We start from the raw sequence: 17,628 nt of genomic DNA, 5'->3' as shown, positions 1-17,628 counted from the left end.
TAGAGCGGCCACTGTAAGTTTAAAGTAAGAGTTCACGATTTTAACTTCCCATGTCTCACTTGGACAGTTCAAATGCACCAAAACCCTACGGTGCTGTATCTGCCAGGTCCCAGAGGGATGACAGTGCCTGACAACAAGAATCTGGCTCGAGGACTCTGTGTCCAGGTCCCTGGGGAGGGTGAGGCCACCGGCTGCCAGCTCCAGCTGCGGGTCTTCCCTCATGGGGACATCCCTTTGTGCCTGCAGGGCTCTGTGCCCCTGAGCCTGGAGCACCCAGTGACAGCTGCCAGGAGGCTGGGCACAAGTGTCTACTGGAAGGGCATGGATGAGCCTTTTTGTGTTTTGTACAGATTTGTCCTCCTCGAGTTTGTCACTGCTGTGTCCCAGAGTGACCGCAGACACCCACAACTTCCCTCCTGGTCAGGGCAGCCGGGACGGAACATGCTGCTCCCTGCTCCACATGCCCAGATGTGCCACGCAGATGGGTCTGCAGGGAGGGACAGGGTCTGGCTGGCAACCACTGTTTACAACTCTTATTAAACCCATTCTCCTTTCCTAATTATTATAATAGTTCCTGAAAACATCGCCTGTGGACTTTAAATGTTTGATGACTGTGTGCTCTAATGAAAGCTGTGGAATTATCCCGTGCTCGCTGCCACATGGCCAACACAGCAATGGAGATGCTAAATAATTTTTAAAAATTTATAGTTTACAAGATGTATGTCCCATCTGTGGCGATGCAGTAGCTCCCAAATGCCCTGATTTTCACTGCATTAACAACACCTCTTAAAACCAACTGGCTTCGCTCCACAGGAAGGCTCTGTAACGACCCGAGAGCTGCATTACAGCGCACACAGGTTGGGGATGAACCTCGCTGAGATCGAATGCCCTCGAAGCACAGAGACTCCACAGCCAAACCAAGTGCTTTTACACCTACAAGTAACATTGCTGTTAAAAGCATTAATCCCATTATTCCAGAGAGAAAGAAGTTCCTTTAGGCACTTTTGCCAAAGCTCAGCCCAACCACCTACATGACAATAAAAACCTGCTGAGTTCAAGTGCAGTATCCCTGCAATGATTGATCCCTGAGATGAGATCAGGAGCCACTTCTCCTTCCCTCCTCTCCCCAGAGATGTTCTCTGTCACAAGGCAAAACCACGCAAACTGTGCCCAACTTAAAAACTGAGTTTGGGATGGGAGCCAGAGCAGATGGTTAGGAAAGCTAAACACCGCTGATTTATTTCTTACCCTTTATGCAGCAATATTAGAGACAATGGCCCTGATCAGAACAAATGAGAACAAACACAGGGCTGCAGACTCAATAGAGAATTAACAACTAGCACTACCAGATTCCATTATGCTGTGATTAATTCTGAATTTGTGGCAGGATTACCAGCAGCAAACCTCCCGTTCTATCTAATGGAAGCAGTGCCAAAGCAGCCTGCCTTTCAGGGAGCGCTCCTCACTCTGCAAGGGACTCCAGCAGGAAAGCAATGTGGAAGATGCCAGGCTCTGAGCTCCAAAGTCAGCTGGAAAATCCACTTACACACTGTGCCCCACATCCCCCTACCCCCAAACCCCAAGAAACCAACAGAACAGACTGGATGGACACCAGCAGGAGCTGCAAGTCTCCTAGTCAGGGAGGTGTGAGGGACATCACGAGCAAACCCCAGGGACATAGCCAGAAGGCTGTCACCCTCCCTCACCTGGTCCCTCTGACACGAGCTCTGGCCTTCAGGCCCCTACTTCCCACTAACCACCCCATGAGGCTGGGGGAACATCACCAGGGACTATCCTCTTCCATCACTAGGGCCTCCCGGGGCTCCAAAACTCTGCTCCAGGGCATACAGTGGCTTCAGTCAAGGGCAGGTGACTTGGGTTCACAGTCACCAAGCCAGCCGGGTCTCTCTGGCTCTGGCCTGTGTCCCACTTGCCTCGGTTTCCCTGTCCCCCGCGCACCACGGCCTCCCCCCACAGTACTCCCTCCTCTGGCAGGAACAAAAATTGCAAACACCAGTTATGGCCTTGTCACCATCAGCATTCCCAGGAAACAGGTTATATTAATTATTTAACAACAGTTTTCCATTACTGCAGAGGATACCTGGCCTGGGAACTGCCACTGGCAGCCACGGGAAATGGACTTGCTGACAGGGGTGTTTAAGGCCCATTATTTGTGGGATGCAGCTAAGGTGGGACGCATGAGTTCAGCCCTGTTGTGCTCCATTTCCCCTAGCTAAGCACACAGTAAAAGCTGAATTTATATCCAGAACAGCCATGAATGAATATCTCATTATAACCGCAAAGACCTTTAATTTTTATTGGGCCCTGCACCAGCACTGGGCTGTGTTAATCTCCAGCCCTGTAAACCAAGTGCAGCAGGTTTGGTTCCTTCCGTCCTCGCCCCTACATGAGGGAAACCAGGGAGCCGCAACCAGGCTGGGACTTTGGCTGGCACCTTGTGCTGGATGATGGCTGCAGTTACGGTGAGGAAGTCCTGCGTGCCACTCACCAGTGACGCAACACTATGAGATGCGGCCAGCGCAAAGAATCCCGGCATGTTACCATATCCTGCCTTTCAAAGAACTGCTTTCTTGTGGCACTCGACCATTCTAAGGAACAGACACCACTGGTGGTGAGACAAAAGCCACATGTCACTGGTTTGCTGGCAGTTTCTTGGGATTATTCTTAGCACCATCTAAAAGCTGGAATTAGTTTCCCCTCCTCTCCAGGCAGAGAAGCAGCTGTTTTCTACCTCTGTGGAAAAGGGCTTCTCTGCACAGAGCTTATCTGCCTGTAGCCCCAAGGTCACATCTCCCAGCTCCTCCAATACATCCCCAAAGCAGAGCCAAGAGAGAACGAAGCAGCTGGGAAGAAGGGGAGGACATTTACGGCATCCCTGCAAAGGCTATAAACTGCTTTTACTTCTGGAAAGCTGAAGACTCAGTAAAAATGGGACAAGAGCGAAGGCACACGGGAAGGAAATCCAAACACAAAGATGGAGCCAGGTGACGCAGGGAAATACCAGCACATGAAACATCCAGATATTCATGAGGTACCATAATCCTCCAACTCACAAAACCAAATCCTCCTTTTACAAAACCAAATCCTTAAAAACCCTTGGTGTCTTTTTTTCCTTTCACGAACATTCACATTTTGGAAAACTCCAGGCTGCAAGTTGCTCCAACTGTTCATGCTTCCAGGACTGTGGCTGCAATGAGTCACTGCCGCACGCAGTGACCTTCTGAAAACCCTCTGCAGAGCCCAGCACTGCCTGCCAGCACAGCAGTGAAACAACTTGTAAGCTCTGCTTTTAGGGGCTCCTCAGACCCTGCTCAGATCTGACCCAAACAGCTTTCTCCTTCCCTCTAGAGTTTTGGTTCCAGCTTAAGAGTCCATGGAAAAAGAGAAAAGCCCAAACGACTTGGTTGCTCAGCCAAGCCAAGCAGGAGCAGGGACCTCCTCCTGAATCTCCTCCACTGTGTTGGGTTTGTAGTTTGGCCCCAAGTTCATGCTGACCTGTGGCTGTAGCCACGAGCCTGGAGCCAGCTCTCGGATCTCCCGGAGAGGCAGTGCCTGCACTCTGTACAGTTATGTGGCAGTTACTGCATCCAGGGTTAGCTCTCACTTACCCTCAGAAACTTGCCTCCACACCCACATTTTGGAGCTTGTAACACACAAATGACTCACCACAGAACACGAAGACCTGCTTTAGCAATCTGTGGTGAGGAAGGTTCAGGAGACATGGATCTGGCAGTGCTTTTGGCACGAAGGCAGGAAACTGGTGGTTCAGAAGCTCAGGGGTTTCACTCTTCAAAAGGAACAGTTAGCATGGCTCTTCAAAGTGTACATGGAGAGACAGGAAGGCATGGGATTTCTCCCTACAGTGTCACTGCCCACACCTCCACGGCCTCTGCCCTAGGTGCAGGCAGAGCTCCTGGGGAGTGGTTCACACCCTGCTGCTCCCCAGTTCCTTCTCCTCCTGCTCCAGGGAGCACACTCCCCACAGGGGCAGTGCAATGGATGGGACATGCTGGAAGAAGGGACAGTGACACATGTCAGGCTTTGGCAGCTAGCTCTATGTTTTCTTTGGCCCTAACGAGACACTGATGCTCAGGCTCTCTCCTTTCCAAAGGGCTGTAGAAGGAGACCTGCCCTCGGAAAACCACCAACAGCACAGACCCAAATGGAAGGAGAGCTCTGACCTCCAGCCTGAGCTCCGGCTCAAGGAAAACTCCACAAAGTTGAGACACCAACAGAGTCACATTTGAGTGCCCATAGGGCTAACCCACGTCCTCGAGGGCTTCCATGTGGGCTCCACATCACCCACTCACACTACAGCAGGCAAGTCAGAAGAAGCAAGGGCAGTGCCTCACTCCTGGGTCACAAACTGTTCTAGCACAGGGTACCCAACAACTTGCACTAAAGCCCTGCATCCTTCCTCCTAGCAGGTACAGAACGTGGTTCCTATCCTGAACCTGAGCCCTTTCACTGGGATTCCACCCCCTGGGAAGTACTGATCAGTCCCCCTCTCTCTTCACAGGCACTGGTGGCATTACTGTTTTGCCACCCTCCTGACATACACGTAGGAGAAACTCTTTCTGTGCAGAGCAGGAGCGAGATGGGAGTAAAACACTACATACCACAGGAACTCTTGTTAGACCCAATGCTCCACCTCTCAGGTGGGGAACTTGCACATCTTTCCCCGGCTTCCCTTTTATTTTATCTTACCAATTCCTTCCCTAAGTAGATTTGGATATCAAAATAAATTAAATAAATGCAGCTCTGCTGTGGGCTTTGGAAGAATCCCTGATAACCGTGGCAACTGATGGAGAGTCGGTATTCCTCTTAAAAATCCCATTTTTAATTCCTGCTTACATGATTAGGTCCTGAAGCACAGATACATTCAATCACCACCTCGGAGCACCTCATAAATCTCTGCTCAGCATCAGAGCAGTAACAACATGAAAAACCTAAACTGCTTTAGGCAGAATATTCCCATTTGCTGTGCTTGGAGCATGGTTTCCCCTGCTACAGAGTATGCGGGTCCATCTGGGGGTGCAGCATCAGCTCTAAATTCCTCTCAGGCAACCTGGGCTGTGACTTAGCACCTGCCAGCTATGCTGGAGTGGGCACCCAGGTACCTGCACCATCCCTTCACAGGCTGTCACCTCTGGGCTCCTCAGCCACCACAGCTCCCTCCCCATCCCCACCTCCCCCAGCTGTGCCTGAGATCCCATGCCCTAAAACCACTTCTGAAACTGAGCTGGTCAAACTGCTGGAAGTGTCTGCATGGGTGAATGGAAATCCATTTCACTCCAGTTCATGTCAAATACAGCTTAATTGCCCACAGGACCAGACTGAGTTACGTCAGTACCAGGCATGGTTACAGTAAGTGCCCACAACAGTTTCTTTACCGGTGTGGGGGGATAAATTAAAACCAGTTTATCCCAGCATTTGCCTTATCTGCACCACACGTTTCTGCCACTGATACTCGCACCCAATCTAGTGCAAGGTGTCCCTACATGCAGCAGCTCACTGCAGCCAGGCACTGTGAGGCAAAGCACCAGTGCAGGTGAGAGAGAAGTGGTTTTAAAGGAAGGACTGAAGCACAAACCCTCCCTATGCCAAGATGGGCACAGGGCATTCAGCTGACAGCTCTGCAGGTGACCAAAGCTGAGTTGTTTGGAGGGGGTGCAGCACTGGGATGGAGGGCTGGGATAGGAGCTGATGGGGAAGGATGCCTGGTGGCCCATGAGGAATTGTTTGAGCTAACCAAGGGCCTCTCCTGAAATGCTTGGCAGATGTTAAATGAAACAGAAGAAACACGTGGGCAAATTATGCTCCATATTGGTTTGGCTCTGAACGCTATTTGCAGTTTGGTCATGTTAAAGGACTTTGCACGTTTGCTCCCCGTGAACACACATGTGCAGACTTGCTTAGTGAAAAGACAGAGTGCTGCCATTAAATAGTCACCCACATCCAACTTCCAAATGAGAAATGAGCATTTAACACTGATAAATTAAGTCAGCTTAACACTGATTCACTAAGAATAGCCTGCTCCTCCTCTGGCCCCTGCCCATCACTGGGTGCCCATCCTCCCTGTTCCCTGGTCACCTCTGAGGTGCGAGGAGCAAAGAATCACGGGTTTGAGGGGCACTTCACACCCCACCGGGTGCGAACGCTGCCACCCTGGGGTCAGGAGCCAGTACACCCTGACACCTCCCTCTCCCTCACGGGCTCCTCGTGGCTCAGCCCGGTGCCCAGGCTGTGCCCTTGCTGCTGTCCTCTGGCCGCAGTCCCTCCGAGGGGAGGCATGCGGAACCGGGATCTGTGGGAGCCAGCCAGGAGCCCGGCCATGGCACAGGGAGCTGGCCGAGGCGGGCGCAGGCCCGGCACTGCGCACGCATGGCCGGTGACCTGTGGGGTTCGGGCTGGAGGCTCCTCCAGGGCCCAGGACTTGGCAGGCTCTGCTCACGGCCCCTTCTGTGCAGCCACAGGCAGGTGCCAAAATGCTGCCCAGCCTGGATGCACTTCAGAGGGCAAGGGGAAGGTGGAGCTGGGCTGCACCACAGCCTGTGAGCCACAGGGACTGTCTCCCAACCCCTCTGTCTGCTGTCAGCTGGCCCCATGGAAAGAATTTGCTAATCAAAGAAGCATTCAGTTTATAACCTCTCTCCTACCATTTCACATTGAGTTTTTTTCAACAGAAGGTGGTAGTGAAGAAGCATAAAGGTTTTAGCAGCCTCCTGACCGTGAGGTCTGGAGGAAAGGGCAAGGGACACACCTAGAACTACAGTTCTAATAAAGTCACCAATAACAGGAACTTTGCAGTTGGACAGACAGACAGACTGGGCTAAAACATGGCAAGTGCCAGAAATCAAGGCTCATAAATGGCAAACACTGAGTCTGGAACAAAGAATAAAAATTAGCATGAATAAATGCAGCAAGACATGAATAAGGAAGAGGGTTGGGATGCACAGAGAAGTTTTCCAAATGGGGCTTATTAAACCTCCCAGATGCCTCCACCCATCATCACAACTGCCTCTCTCTGTGCCCCAAAGCATGACCAGTTCTCTTCTGTACCCTACACTCTTTTTCACTTTAAAGTGTATTTTCTTCCGGGCTTTGGCACCACCACCTGCTGCTCCATTTGACAGCTTTGCCTGACAGTAGCCTGGACACAAACGTGCTAATTGCATAGGGGGATTTAAAAACAAAAAATAAAACCCAAATAGTGGCTCCCAGCTGATCCAGCCCTGCATCCACCACCCTTTCCTCATGGCCAGCACGAACCCACTTTTACACAAGGGCAGTGCCCAGACAGGCAAGTTCTAGCCACCGAAATCCCAGGAACCACAGGACACACACTGCTCTCCGAAAGGGACCATAAGGCCCTCAGGGACCCAATTCCCTCACTAAGGGAGTACCAGGGGAGCACCCAGGGAAGAACCGTGCACGCTTGGTGCTTGTTCCCAGTTTAAGCAGCACCCTTCACGACAAAGAATATATGCCCCTGCAAATGTCCATCACTGGGCCCCATGCACACCCCCGCACGCAGGGCGAGGGCTGCTGGCACCGGGAAGCGAGCTGGCTCCCTAAAACAAGGTGGCTCACTCCCAGAGGATTATTGCCAATGTTATTGCCATCCAGGTATAAATATGTACACGGCCCATCATTTTCTTGTAACAAACGGTGAAAGCCATCACGGTGACAGTGAGGCAGCGCAGGAGCAAGGAGGACTTTATCACCTACCCATGACTATGTTTCCCAAGCAGCCTTCTCACCAATCCGGAGCCCTCCGCGATCATTAGTTCCTGCACATGGCAGCAATGAAATTGTCCCTTAAAGTAAATCATTCATGGATTTTTATAATCCGAAATAAAATTTTCTAATATTTTTTTCCTAAGTTTTCCAGGTTTAAGGTTTTAATCTTTTATTATTTATTGTGCAGCAGTTGTGAAGGGCATGATGAGCAGCCCGGTGTAAATAGTTGTCAGTGGAGGGTCGGTGCCTGACAATGCAGCATTGAACAAATTAATTATTTCTTCTCTTCTTATTATGCCATGTTCTCTCTGAGGGGGTTCAAATCCAGCCAAAAAAAAAAAAAAAGAAAGAGTAAAACAAAACAAACTAATGCCGCACTTTGGCTTCTGGGTGTTTTCCTGCCTGGTGGCTGAGGCTGCTGATAAATATTCCCTGGAAAGGGTACTGAAGAAGGAGAACAGCATATAGATATATTTTCCTTTCTTCCTTCATACTCAGAGCACCAAATTCAAAAGACAACAATTTTCTGCTGCTTGAGATGCAGAGTGTTCCTCTATTTCTGCACCTCTCCAGGATTTATTGCTCCTTTAAACTACTGCAAACACAATTTAACCTTTGTTACCTTTACCTCTTTGCCCACCAGAGCCTGAATTAACGCTAATCACAGCAAAACACTGGACATTCTCCTAACTGTGGGCTTAAAAAATAATCCTCTTTCCACAGAAAAAGACATAAAATATCTCATTAGACCAATAGCACTACCAGGCACATTCCAGCCTAAAGTAAAAAAAAATTTATGCTACGTGTTATTTCTTCTACCTAAATTCTCTGACTCCTGGAACTCTGAGGTGGAACACCCATGTGTGCCTGCAGGACTCACTCCCTCTGTGGCACAATAATGTGAATAGAGGACTGCCCAACCTGTACAGTAGAGGTGACACAATAATGCCATGAACTGGGGACTGTCCAACCTGCACAGTACAGGTGACACAATAATGCTGTGCCCTGTCAGCCCTGTAATGCTGCCACTTGTTTCCTCTTGGAAACAATCTCCCCTTTGATTTCCCTCTACATTCAAGCCATATAATAACACCAGGTACCATTTGCTTGTACAAGGATCCCACAGTATTTCAATTAAAATTGCTCATCTTTAGTCCATTTTTTTCCTGGACACCCCTCCAGTTCCACTCACAGCCGAGGCGCAAAACCCAATTAGTTATTAATTGAGGCACGTTAAAATTCATTAACTCTGCTTCTGAAGCTGAAGCTATAATTAACTGTCTGCCCAGGCTTTTGTTCTTTCATCTCCAGGTAGAAGGTCCCACAGTTAATATGATAAGGCACAATCCCACCTCCTCTGCATGGAACAGCCCAGCTCTGGTGCAGAGGGGACGTCCCATGGTAACACTGCCCTGCCAGGTGCTGGCTTACCCGTGCCACATTTGAACTGGGGTATATTTGGAAAGAGTGGGAGCACTGAAAAACCTGATGGAAATATTTTGCCAAAGGCCATTTCCCACAGGCTCGGTGTCCTGCTGCAGTACAGACAGAACAGCCCCACCACCACAGGAAGGTCTCGCCTCGTGAGAACTTCCGTGTTCAAGCCCTGCTGAAAACACAGCTAGAGGCAAATCCCATTTTGCACATGGAGCAGCACGAAGCCAGCCTTCACTGTAAAGCAAAAGGACCACAGGAATTCACTCCCATGTCAAGCCCCTGTGGCAGCCTTGGCTCTGGCAGTTACACATTGCCGCTACACCTCCACTGGCTTTTGAGGAATGCAGCTAAATCTAACTTGTGTAAAACTGGCTCTTCCCAACTGGACCTGCTTTGGGGCAGAACGCCAGAGCAGCTCACTGGAAGCAACTTCCCACTTCCAATATGAACCACCCTCGGTGGAATGGGAACGATTTGGCTTTAACCTGGGAGATCACAGTGGACTCTGTGTCTGTAAGCAACATGAGTAAAGAGAGGAACGGAAGGAAATGGTGTAACCCAATGGGAAAAGGGGATGTCTTGTGCTGGATGTCTAGTTGAGGAGAAAATCCCCATGGAGCCAGGACCAGTGGAGGCCACAGCAGGTCAGGGCAGAGGCGACGGAGCCACGACTGCTTCCACTGCTTCCACCCAACTCCACCCCTCATTCCTGCAATGTGCCAGCCTACACATCAGAGCTGGCATCGAGGGAGCTGATCGATGCCAGGAAACAAGTCTGGTGCAGATTATTTCCCGGCTGGAGCAGCGATGGAGCCACAGAGACTCTGGGAGTTGCAATATGGTTGCTCGCCCCATTCCTGCTGCCCCCCACTCCTGCAGTGCTGCTGCCGGGGGCTGGACTGGCACAGCCCCTCACCCAGCAGCCTCACAGCCTGGCTCCTCGGGGTCCAGCCAAGCTTCGAGGGCAGTATGAGCTCATCCAGCGGCAAGTGCATTCCAGGTGCCAATCGGGAGACATCTGGGGAAGGTTCACTTTCTGCTCCCACAGCCAGAGGCAGCAGGAGCAAAGGAAAATGAAACCAGAGATCAGAGACCAGGCAGGACAGCCCAATTTCTGCAGCGCCCTGTGTGGGCACTGCCATTTGTCAGACCACTTCACAGAGCACGTGGACATGGAGTGTCTGTCCACAGAGATGGGCCTTCAGAGGGGATGCCAGCACCCCTGCCCTGATACCCCAGCTGTCTGGGAGTTCTGTCTGGACTCACCCCAACCCGTCAGGAAGGCAGAGCCAGCCCCAGGAGTTCTTTACTCATCCTGTCAAATGAGTTGCAGCAGCACTGAAAAATTCATGTCCCTGTGTGAGGAATCAGGGAAGCAAGCACGGCCTTTGTGAGAGCCAGGAAAAAAATGGCAGTGACCTTGCCCAATTTCTCACATGGCTCTGCATCCAATCACACCCATCCTGTCCTCATAAGCTGCACAAGGAGCTCTAATGCTGGTATTGATGATGCTGTCAAGCCTTCACAAAAGGTGCCCGACAGTCCCATGTACAGCAGAGATACGGGGAGCTCAGGCCATCAACAACTCCACAAGTCTCACATGGAAACCTCCACTCAGTGCAAGCACAGAGAAGGCTGTGAAGAGCTTCTTCCTACCTCCCCTAATCTTGTGAGGATTAATGCCCAAAGGAGTCACCCACCTCAGACTCTGCTACAAACATGGTTATTTTCACAGGAGAAACCAAAACCATTAAGGTCTATTTCTGCCCAGGAGCACATGGGCTTGGGAACTCACTGCTCTCCCCTGAGCAGCACCTGACCAGGACACACAGGATGATGACAAGCCTGCACTCCCACCTTCCAGGCTGGGAATGCCACTGCAGACTCACCTGCCATTGCTGGGTTTCCTCACCCAGGTCTGTCAGCTAACAGGCCCCTCATACAGCAGCCTGGCTCTGCCCAAAATCCAGGTGGCTTCATTACTTTATCAAAATATTAATGGCCATGCTGTAAGATCAACATTTGTTTTGCCAGGAGCAACAAACAATGCAAACAGCACCGCCTCGAATCACGAGTATTTATTTAGATCAGAGGCTGAGAGCCATCCTCTGATCCCATGCCAAAACTGAGGGAAAATGAAATGCCTTTGGAGTTGGTGAGAGGGAATGGGTACAAAAGGTATCAGGAATGAACAGCTCTGTTTATCAATAGAGTCAGCACAGCCCTGTGTCCCCAAACTGCACCTGCCAACACCCTGTTCCGCCTCCTGTCCCCTCAGAGTCTATGTGCCTCAGGAGCTCAGGATGCCTGTTTCTGGGAGAAACAAGTTTCATGGTTTGCTCCTTTCTGAAAGCAGTGACCCAAAACCTCTATCATTAGTAACAATAATTAAAAGGTGCCATAAGAGGGAGTATATGGATGGTTGCCACTGCAAGGAACAGTCTCATTAATTTAGTACAGATTTTTAACTTTGCTTCATTAGGACATGGATGTTGAAGGCCATTTAGGACTCAAGGGATACTCCTGCACTTTGGGCTCCCTCAGGACTGCCAGGAAGAAGGAAGGCAAGGAAGAGCTGGTGGCTGCCATGCAGTTTTGCCCGTGCAGCCAGAGAAGGCATCATTTTTTCAGTCCTTTAGCTAAGAAAAAGCCTCCTTTCACTGAATCTTTTTCACAAACACACCTAAAAGTTCACTCTTAAATGTAGCTTTTTAACTGGAACATAGGAAAGATCCCCCAGACCTAAAATAAGTGATAACTCAGACGGGCACCGAGGAGAAGTTTCCATGTCAGACAGTGTCCATAATGTAGAGTTAACCAATAACCACAGATCCAGCAGATAGGACTACACAGACTCTCCAATGGAGCAGAGACAGGGAGATAGGAACACAGTGCTAACAGCTGGCTTGGGAATGGTCCCAGGGCCAGCTCCATACATCACATATAAATGGGAAGGCACAACAGTAATTAAAGTCTACTTTAAGATAAACAAAAAAGTCCTGTCATGAATCACAGCTTTAACTACACATGTTATGCAACTATCGGATCTACCCCATTTCCCTGACTGTCCCTGCCAAGCAATTCAAGAGCTCCCAATGGCGTCTCCACAGAAGGACGCACGGAGTCAGAAAAGCCCTTGGGAAGCATCAGTGTGCAGGAAGCATCCCAACAGACAGGGGATGTAGGCTCCTACCCTCCTCACAAGGACCATCAGCTGAGACCAGCAACTACTTCACTTTTCCCAAATACTGAGTAGCCGGAGTGCACGGCGGGTGCCTGGAATGACAAGCAAGGCCAAGTCTTGCAAGCACAAGATGTGGGCCGCCAGCTGGAGGCTTTCTGGGCCACCTCCAGCCTCCTGCAGTCCCCGGAGAAAGCGGCTTTAGGAAATAATGTCCTAGTACTTTTGCCTTAGAAAAATACTTCCATCCAAGCACAGTTTTACACTAAGTTGTTCCTACTTATCATGACATTTCTGGAATGCTTTGAGGAATGCGCCCCAAACAAGGCGACTGTGCTTTTATTTCACAGAACACATCACCTGGGAATTGCCTCTGCTCTCCTTTATCAGCAGCAGCTTTGTGCTATGTTCACTTTTCTCCTAATTGCAGTTGGAAGAACAGGCTCAGTCTCTCAACAGAAACCATCCGGAGTAAGGTAGGGGGGTTAAATCCACCCTGCATAGTAAAAGCAAATTAATCTAGGCTGATACAGCATGTGCCTTTAGTTGCCAGGAATCCAGTAAAGCCCCAATCTGCAGAGATTTATTCACGCAGTGCATTTCAAGAACATGGCCAGCCTGGCTCCCTCCAGCCCAACCCAGCCTCGCAGCACGCAGGTATGGACTGAGGGTCTCAGCTGAAATGTAAATACAGAATTTCCCACCTGCTGCCAACACTGTCCATGCAAATAGGCAGCTTATGCAGTAAGGACTCTTTAATTCAAGCAACCACTAACACATGGATTCCTATGTCACCGAAGACCAAAGGGCCACCAGTCTTGCAAGCCAGTGCAGATCCCCAATGTTCAAACTGCCAAGTAACAGGGAGAAGAATCCCACATGCTACATTACTGCCTGTCTGAAATGTTCTACTTCAGCCACGAGCTATTTTTATCGTATGATTCTTTGCATATCCAGTGACTTTTCTCATTATCATACCAGAATTGGTCCAGCCATGGGCTAACCACATGTCCTGTGCCCTCACTCACCACCAGCCTGGTCGTAAGTCCAAGTGCCCTTGGACTGTGCTGGGATGAGCCAAGGCACAGCTCAGGGTGCAGCACCCACCTCATCACCCATGTGACCCAGCAGGTACTGGGAGCCTGGCACTGCCACGGGAGCCGGAAGCAACCAGGGCTCACAACTGGACACCTGTAGCTCCAGGACCAGGGAAAGATATTCATGTTTTATGACTAGGATCTAAAGCAAATTTTATTGGGAGCTTTTATGTTGGTAGGTTTGAGTAGTTTTTATAGAGAGGAGTTCTGAAAACTGCCATAAAATTTTGCCTTGGGGGTTATGATTACATTTGTATCTCTCCCAAACTTAGATAAATAAAGACGACAGTTTTTACTGTAGAAGCTTAAAAGGTTAGAGCGGTATTTGGTCTGTGATGAACCTTTTATAGAGATGATGTTGTAAGAATTTATTCTTAAATATCAATAAAAAAATACAACTTAACACTTCTTGATAAAGCTATGGTGATTAGAAGAGCTGTCAAAGAGGTGGCAGCACTGCTGGTGGCTTCATTCCTGCTCAAATCATGCTTTAGTACATTTTTGGTTGCTAGAAACTATTAACTAATTTGCATTCTACCAGAGGAGAAACGTGCTTTCTAATGATGACACTTTGTGGTGTCTTAGTATTTGAGGCAAGATTCCCCTCACTCCTGACTTTGTGGGTGAGCTGATACACCCCTCTTTACAAGGGACCCTATACAGTTTTACCTGTCTCTTTGTGCTTTTGAAAAGGGTTGAGACGTGACACCTGTGTTTTAGGCAGCACTTGCCACAGCCCAGCTGTGAGCTCAGCACACCAGCCCCGGTTTGTCCCCGGTGCTGCCCAATGGCCCTGCTCAGGCTGTGCCCCCACCCCATACCTGCCCTCTGCCCAGCACTGAGGCAACTGAAGCCCTGACCTGTACAATTCCCATGTCACTCAGGGCACCACTTCAGAATCAGTACCTCAGTAACAGCAGCAGCTCTTTCCCACAAGACATTTCCCAGAGTTTCATTTCCCAGACACCATACCCACATGGATTGTCAGAAATGCTAACAGAGGCCAGGATGTGGACTCCAAGCTTCCCCTGTGTCATACAGGAGGTCCCAGCTCTAGGACCACTAAGCACTGGTTAAAACAGGCACTGCAATTGGTCTCAGGGAAGACAAGCACACACAGCACTAACATGGAACGGCTTGTGTGAAAGTGAACACTTGAACACTGGAAACAAGGATTATTGAACCTGCTCTCCCTCCATCAAGCACAGTCATATTAGGGTTTTAAATTTCAATCAAAAACAGTGATAATCTTATTTGTTGCAGACAGGATGACTAATTAGTGAGGAGAACTCCCTCAAAGCCCTCAGTGTGAGCGGATCTCGGCCGAGCACAGCGTGTGGCACAGCAGGGCTGCGAGCGCCGTGCGGGCACAGCACCCCCAGTGTGCTCCACAAGGCACATTAAACCCCACACAAAGTCTTTATCAAATCAGGTGGTCTTGACCACACATCTGAATGCAGCCCACAAATATGTTAACTGAAACTAATTGGACACCATCAGTTAGAAATTACACACACTGCGACAAGTGCTCACAATGAACCAGTGCTCTGCAGAATTGGCAACAGACACAAAGTGAAATGGAAATCACAGCATCCAAAAGGAAACAACAAAAGCACGCGCGCAGAAAAAAGCTGCTTTATTTTTATTTTAATCCCCCACTCTCTTACCTTAATTTCCTCAGTCCAGCGCTGCTCAAACAGGATCGCTTTTCCAGCCGTTGGAGGAATATGGATGTCCCGGAATGCATTTGGAATCACAATGTTTGCATTTCTTTGTGTGCTTCGTTCAGTTAGTGTGTCTATTTATGCATTTCACCCAGTGTTAGTGTGCCCATTTGTGTGCTTTATTCAGTGTTAGTGTGGCTTTTAACGTGTTTAGTGTGTAAATAAGGCTAGAATACCTCCTACCTCTGTCTTCACCTCTGGCTGTGCCTCACAGTAGTCACCTGGGAGGTCCTGCTGCGGCTGTGCCGGTCACTGGAGATCCAGAGGAGGCGACTGGGATACAAGGCCCTGCAACACCCTGTGAAAGGAATGTGCAGGGTTAGCCAAGCCACAGGGAAATACTCAAACATTTAATGATCAAAAATCTTCCATTCCATGAGAAATGTAATCGTACTTTAACCTCTACTAAACAGAACAATCAATTATGAGCCCCCATGAGCAGAATGGGAATTCTCTTTGCACAGCTCCTCGAGCCCCCTCCTCTGCTCCCACCGCTCCGCCATGGCAGGTTCCGGAGCCAGAAGGCCCTGCAGAGCGAGCCCCTCACTGTGTTGTTTGCGGAGGGCCTGCTCTCATCGTCCTCCAGGCACCAGGCTAATAAAACCAATAAGCAACAGACTGGGTGGGTTATGGCCACTGCCCACCTTTCAACAGTTCATTAACATTCACATTCTAAAATCACTTCAACACATGCCTGCGCCACTGACACAAGTTAAACACTTGCTGAAGCACTGGGTCAAACAATAAAGATTCCCCAAAAGCTTTACTTCACTTGTATCCACAGATACCCCGGAAATGCACGGCCACCTGCAAAACCAGTTACTGCCCCGCAATTAGAAGTTTATCATCCCTACACATGGAGCGAGGCACGAAAAGCAAATAATTGGCATTGAAAAGCTCAGGCGGAAAACTCTTTGCATCCAGTACTACCTGAGGAGTTAAGAGATATATGTTTTTCTTAAGAACTTCATGTGTCTTCAGTGTTTCTCGGTGAAGGAAGGAAGTGTAAAATCATTACGTAATTTATTTGTTATGAACTGCGTCTTTTCATCTTGCTGCAGTTATTAACACCTCATTGTGTCAATGTAAGGCTTAAAATGTCATTGACAGTGATGCGGTTTCATCCCAGGCCAAAATAACGTAAACAAGAAACTCAGTAATTCAAGGGAGGTTTTTGTGTTGTTTTAAAGCAGAGCTGGCTGGTAGGACTTGAGCTTGTCCCCAGCCGAGGACTCCTCGGCTCTGCAGGCTGTGTGGTGCTGGAAGAACTGCCTGGCCCTTGACACCACCACCCCTGACTGCCAGCTTCCTGGAGGCTGATCATCAGCTATTCCAGTAACTCCTGCAGGCACCCCAGCAGCACATTTCACATCCCCTGCCTGGCTCCGAGGACTGCAGCAGGTGGATATTGCCCACAGGTGATCAGGGTTTCAGAGGCAGCGGAACGTCGCCGGCAGCTGGAGGCTGAAGGCAACAAGCGGGATCAAAGGAGCTGCTGTTACCTGAGGCCATCCCAGCGCTGCCGCCTCTGGAGAGCTGCTGTTTGTTTGCTATCCTTAGAGTGCTCCACGGGATGCTGAGCACTGCCTGTGCATGGGGCTTTGGACACAAACACTCAGCTCAGAGAGCTGCCCTAGAGGGGGCTGCCCCAGTGCCCAGGCCCCAGCTCTCTGGGGTGGGAACCAGGAGCCACAGCAGCATGGGAGAGGGACACAGCCTTCCCTCATCACCCAAGTGCATGAGGGAAGGTGAGGTGCTCACTGTCATCATCCTGTTGGGGACGTGCCCAAAAATGAAAAAGCTGGGAAATGCCAAACAACACAAACCAGCCGAAGCAGGAAGCCACCAGAACACCTTTGCCCAGTTTTGTTTCCTTTTTTTTTTTTTTTAAATAAAGGTGCTGTTTGCCTCAGGCTTGTTTAGAGTATTTGCCTTGTGCTGGTAAGCAGCAGCCCAAGCCCAGCCCTCAGAACAGCCAGGCAGCAGGACAGGACGAGAGAATGGCAGAGCATAGACTCCACACAAGGTGCCAAGGCTGTGACCCAGCACCAGCCCAGTTCCAGAGCCCCAGAGCAGGGATGTGCAGGCTCTGGGCACCAACAGAGGCACTTAGATACCCCCAGCCTTGTTTATCAGTATTCTGGCAGCAGTGCCTGTGCACCACATCAGAAGGAGACCGAGGAAAGCCCTAGAGGGGCTGGGGGGTTCATGGAGCCCCCAAGTCCCTTACCACCATCCCTGCTTCATTGCACTTGTTTTCCTGCTCATAGTCTGACACACAAAGCACAGGCTGGGGCTACTGGGGGCCTCCTTCCCCACACAGGCTGCGGAGACAGGACAAGGAGAGCTTCAGGGAGGAAATTTTGCCAGCATGTATCTTTTTGCTGTTACAGGTTGGCATCTCCACAGAGCAAGGAGAAGGAGC

At 49.8% G+C, this 17,628-nt stretch overlaps 1 long non-coding RNA gene across 4 annotated transcripts in view; it reads right to left on the bottom strand.

The window, feature by feature from the left end:
* The window catches only part of LOC108508840, a 216,015-nt gene that overhangs the window by 35,402 nt on the left and 162,985 nt on the right, over nt 1–17,628 (bottom strand). For all 4 annotated transcript variants that reach the window (XR_001878527.1, XR_001878528.1, XR_001878529.1 and 1 more), the window contains exon 5: nt 15,387–15,501. This is a non-coding gene — a long non-coding RNA (uncharacterized LOC108508840). The remainder of the gene's footprint in view (nt 1–15,386; nt 15,502–17,628) is intronic.

Source organism: Lepidothrix coronata, unplaced genomic scaffold (assembly GCF_001604755.1).
Source record: "Lepidothrix coronata isolate B3197 unplaced genomic scaffold, Lepidothrix_coronata-1.0 Scaffold318, whole genome shotgun sequence".
Classification (NCBI taxonomy): Eukaryota; Metazoa; Chordata; class Aves; order Passeriformes; family Pipridae; genus Lepidothrix; species Lepidothrix coronata.
The sequence above is the reverse complement of the archived record's forward strand: the minus strand, read 5'-3'. Positions and strand labels throughout refer to the sequence as shown.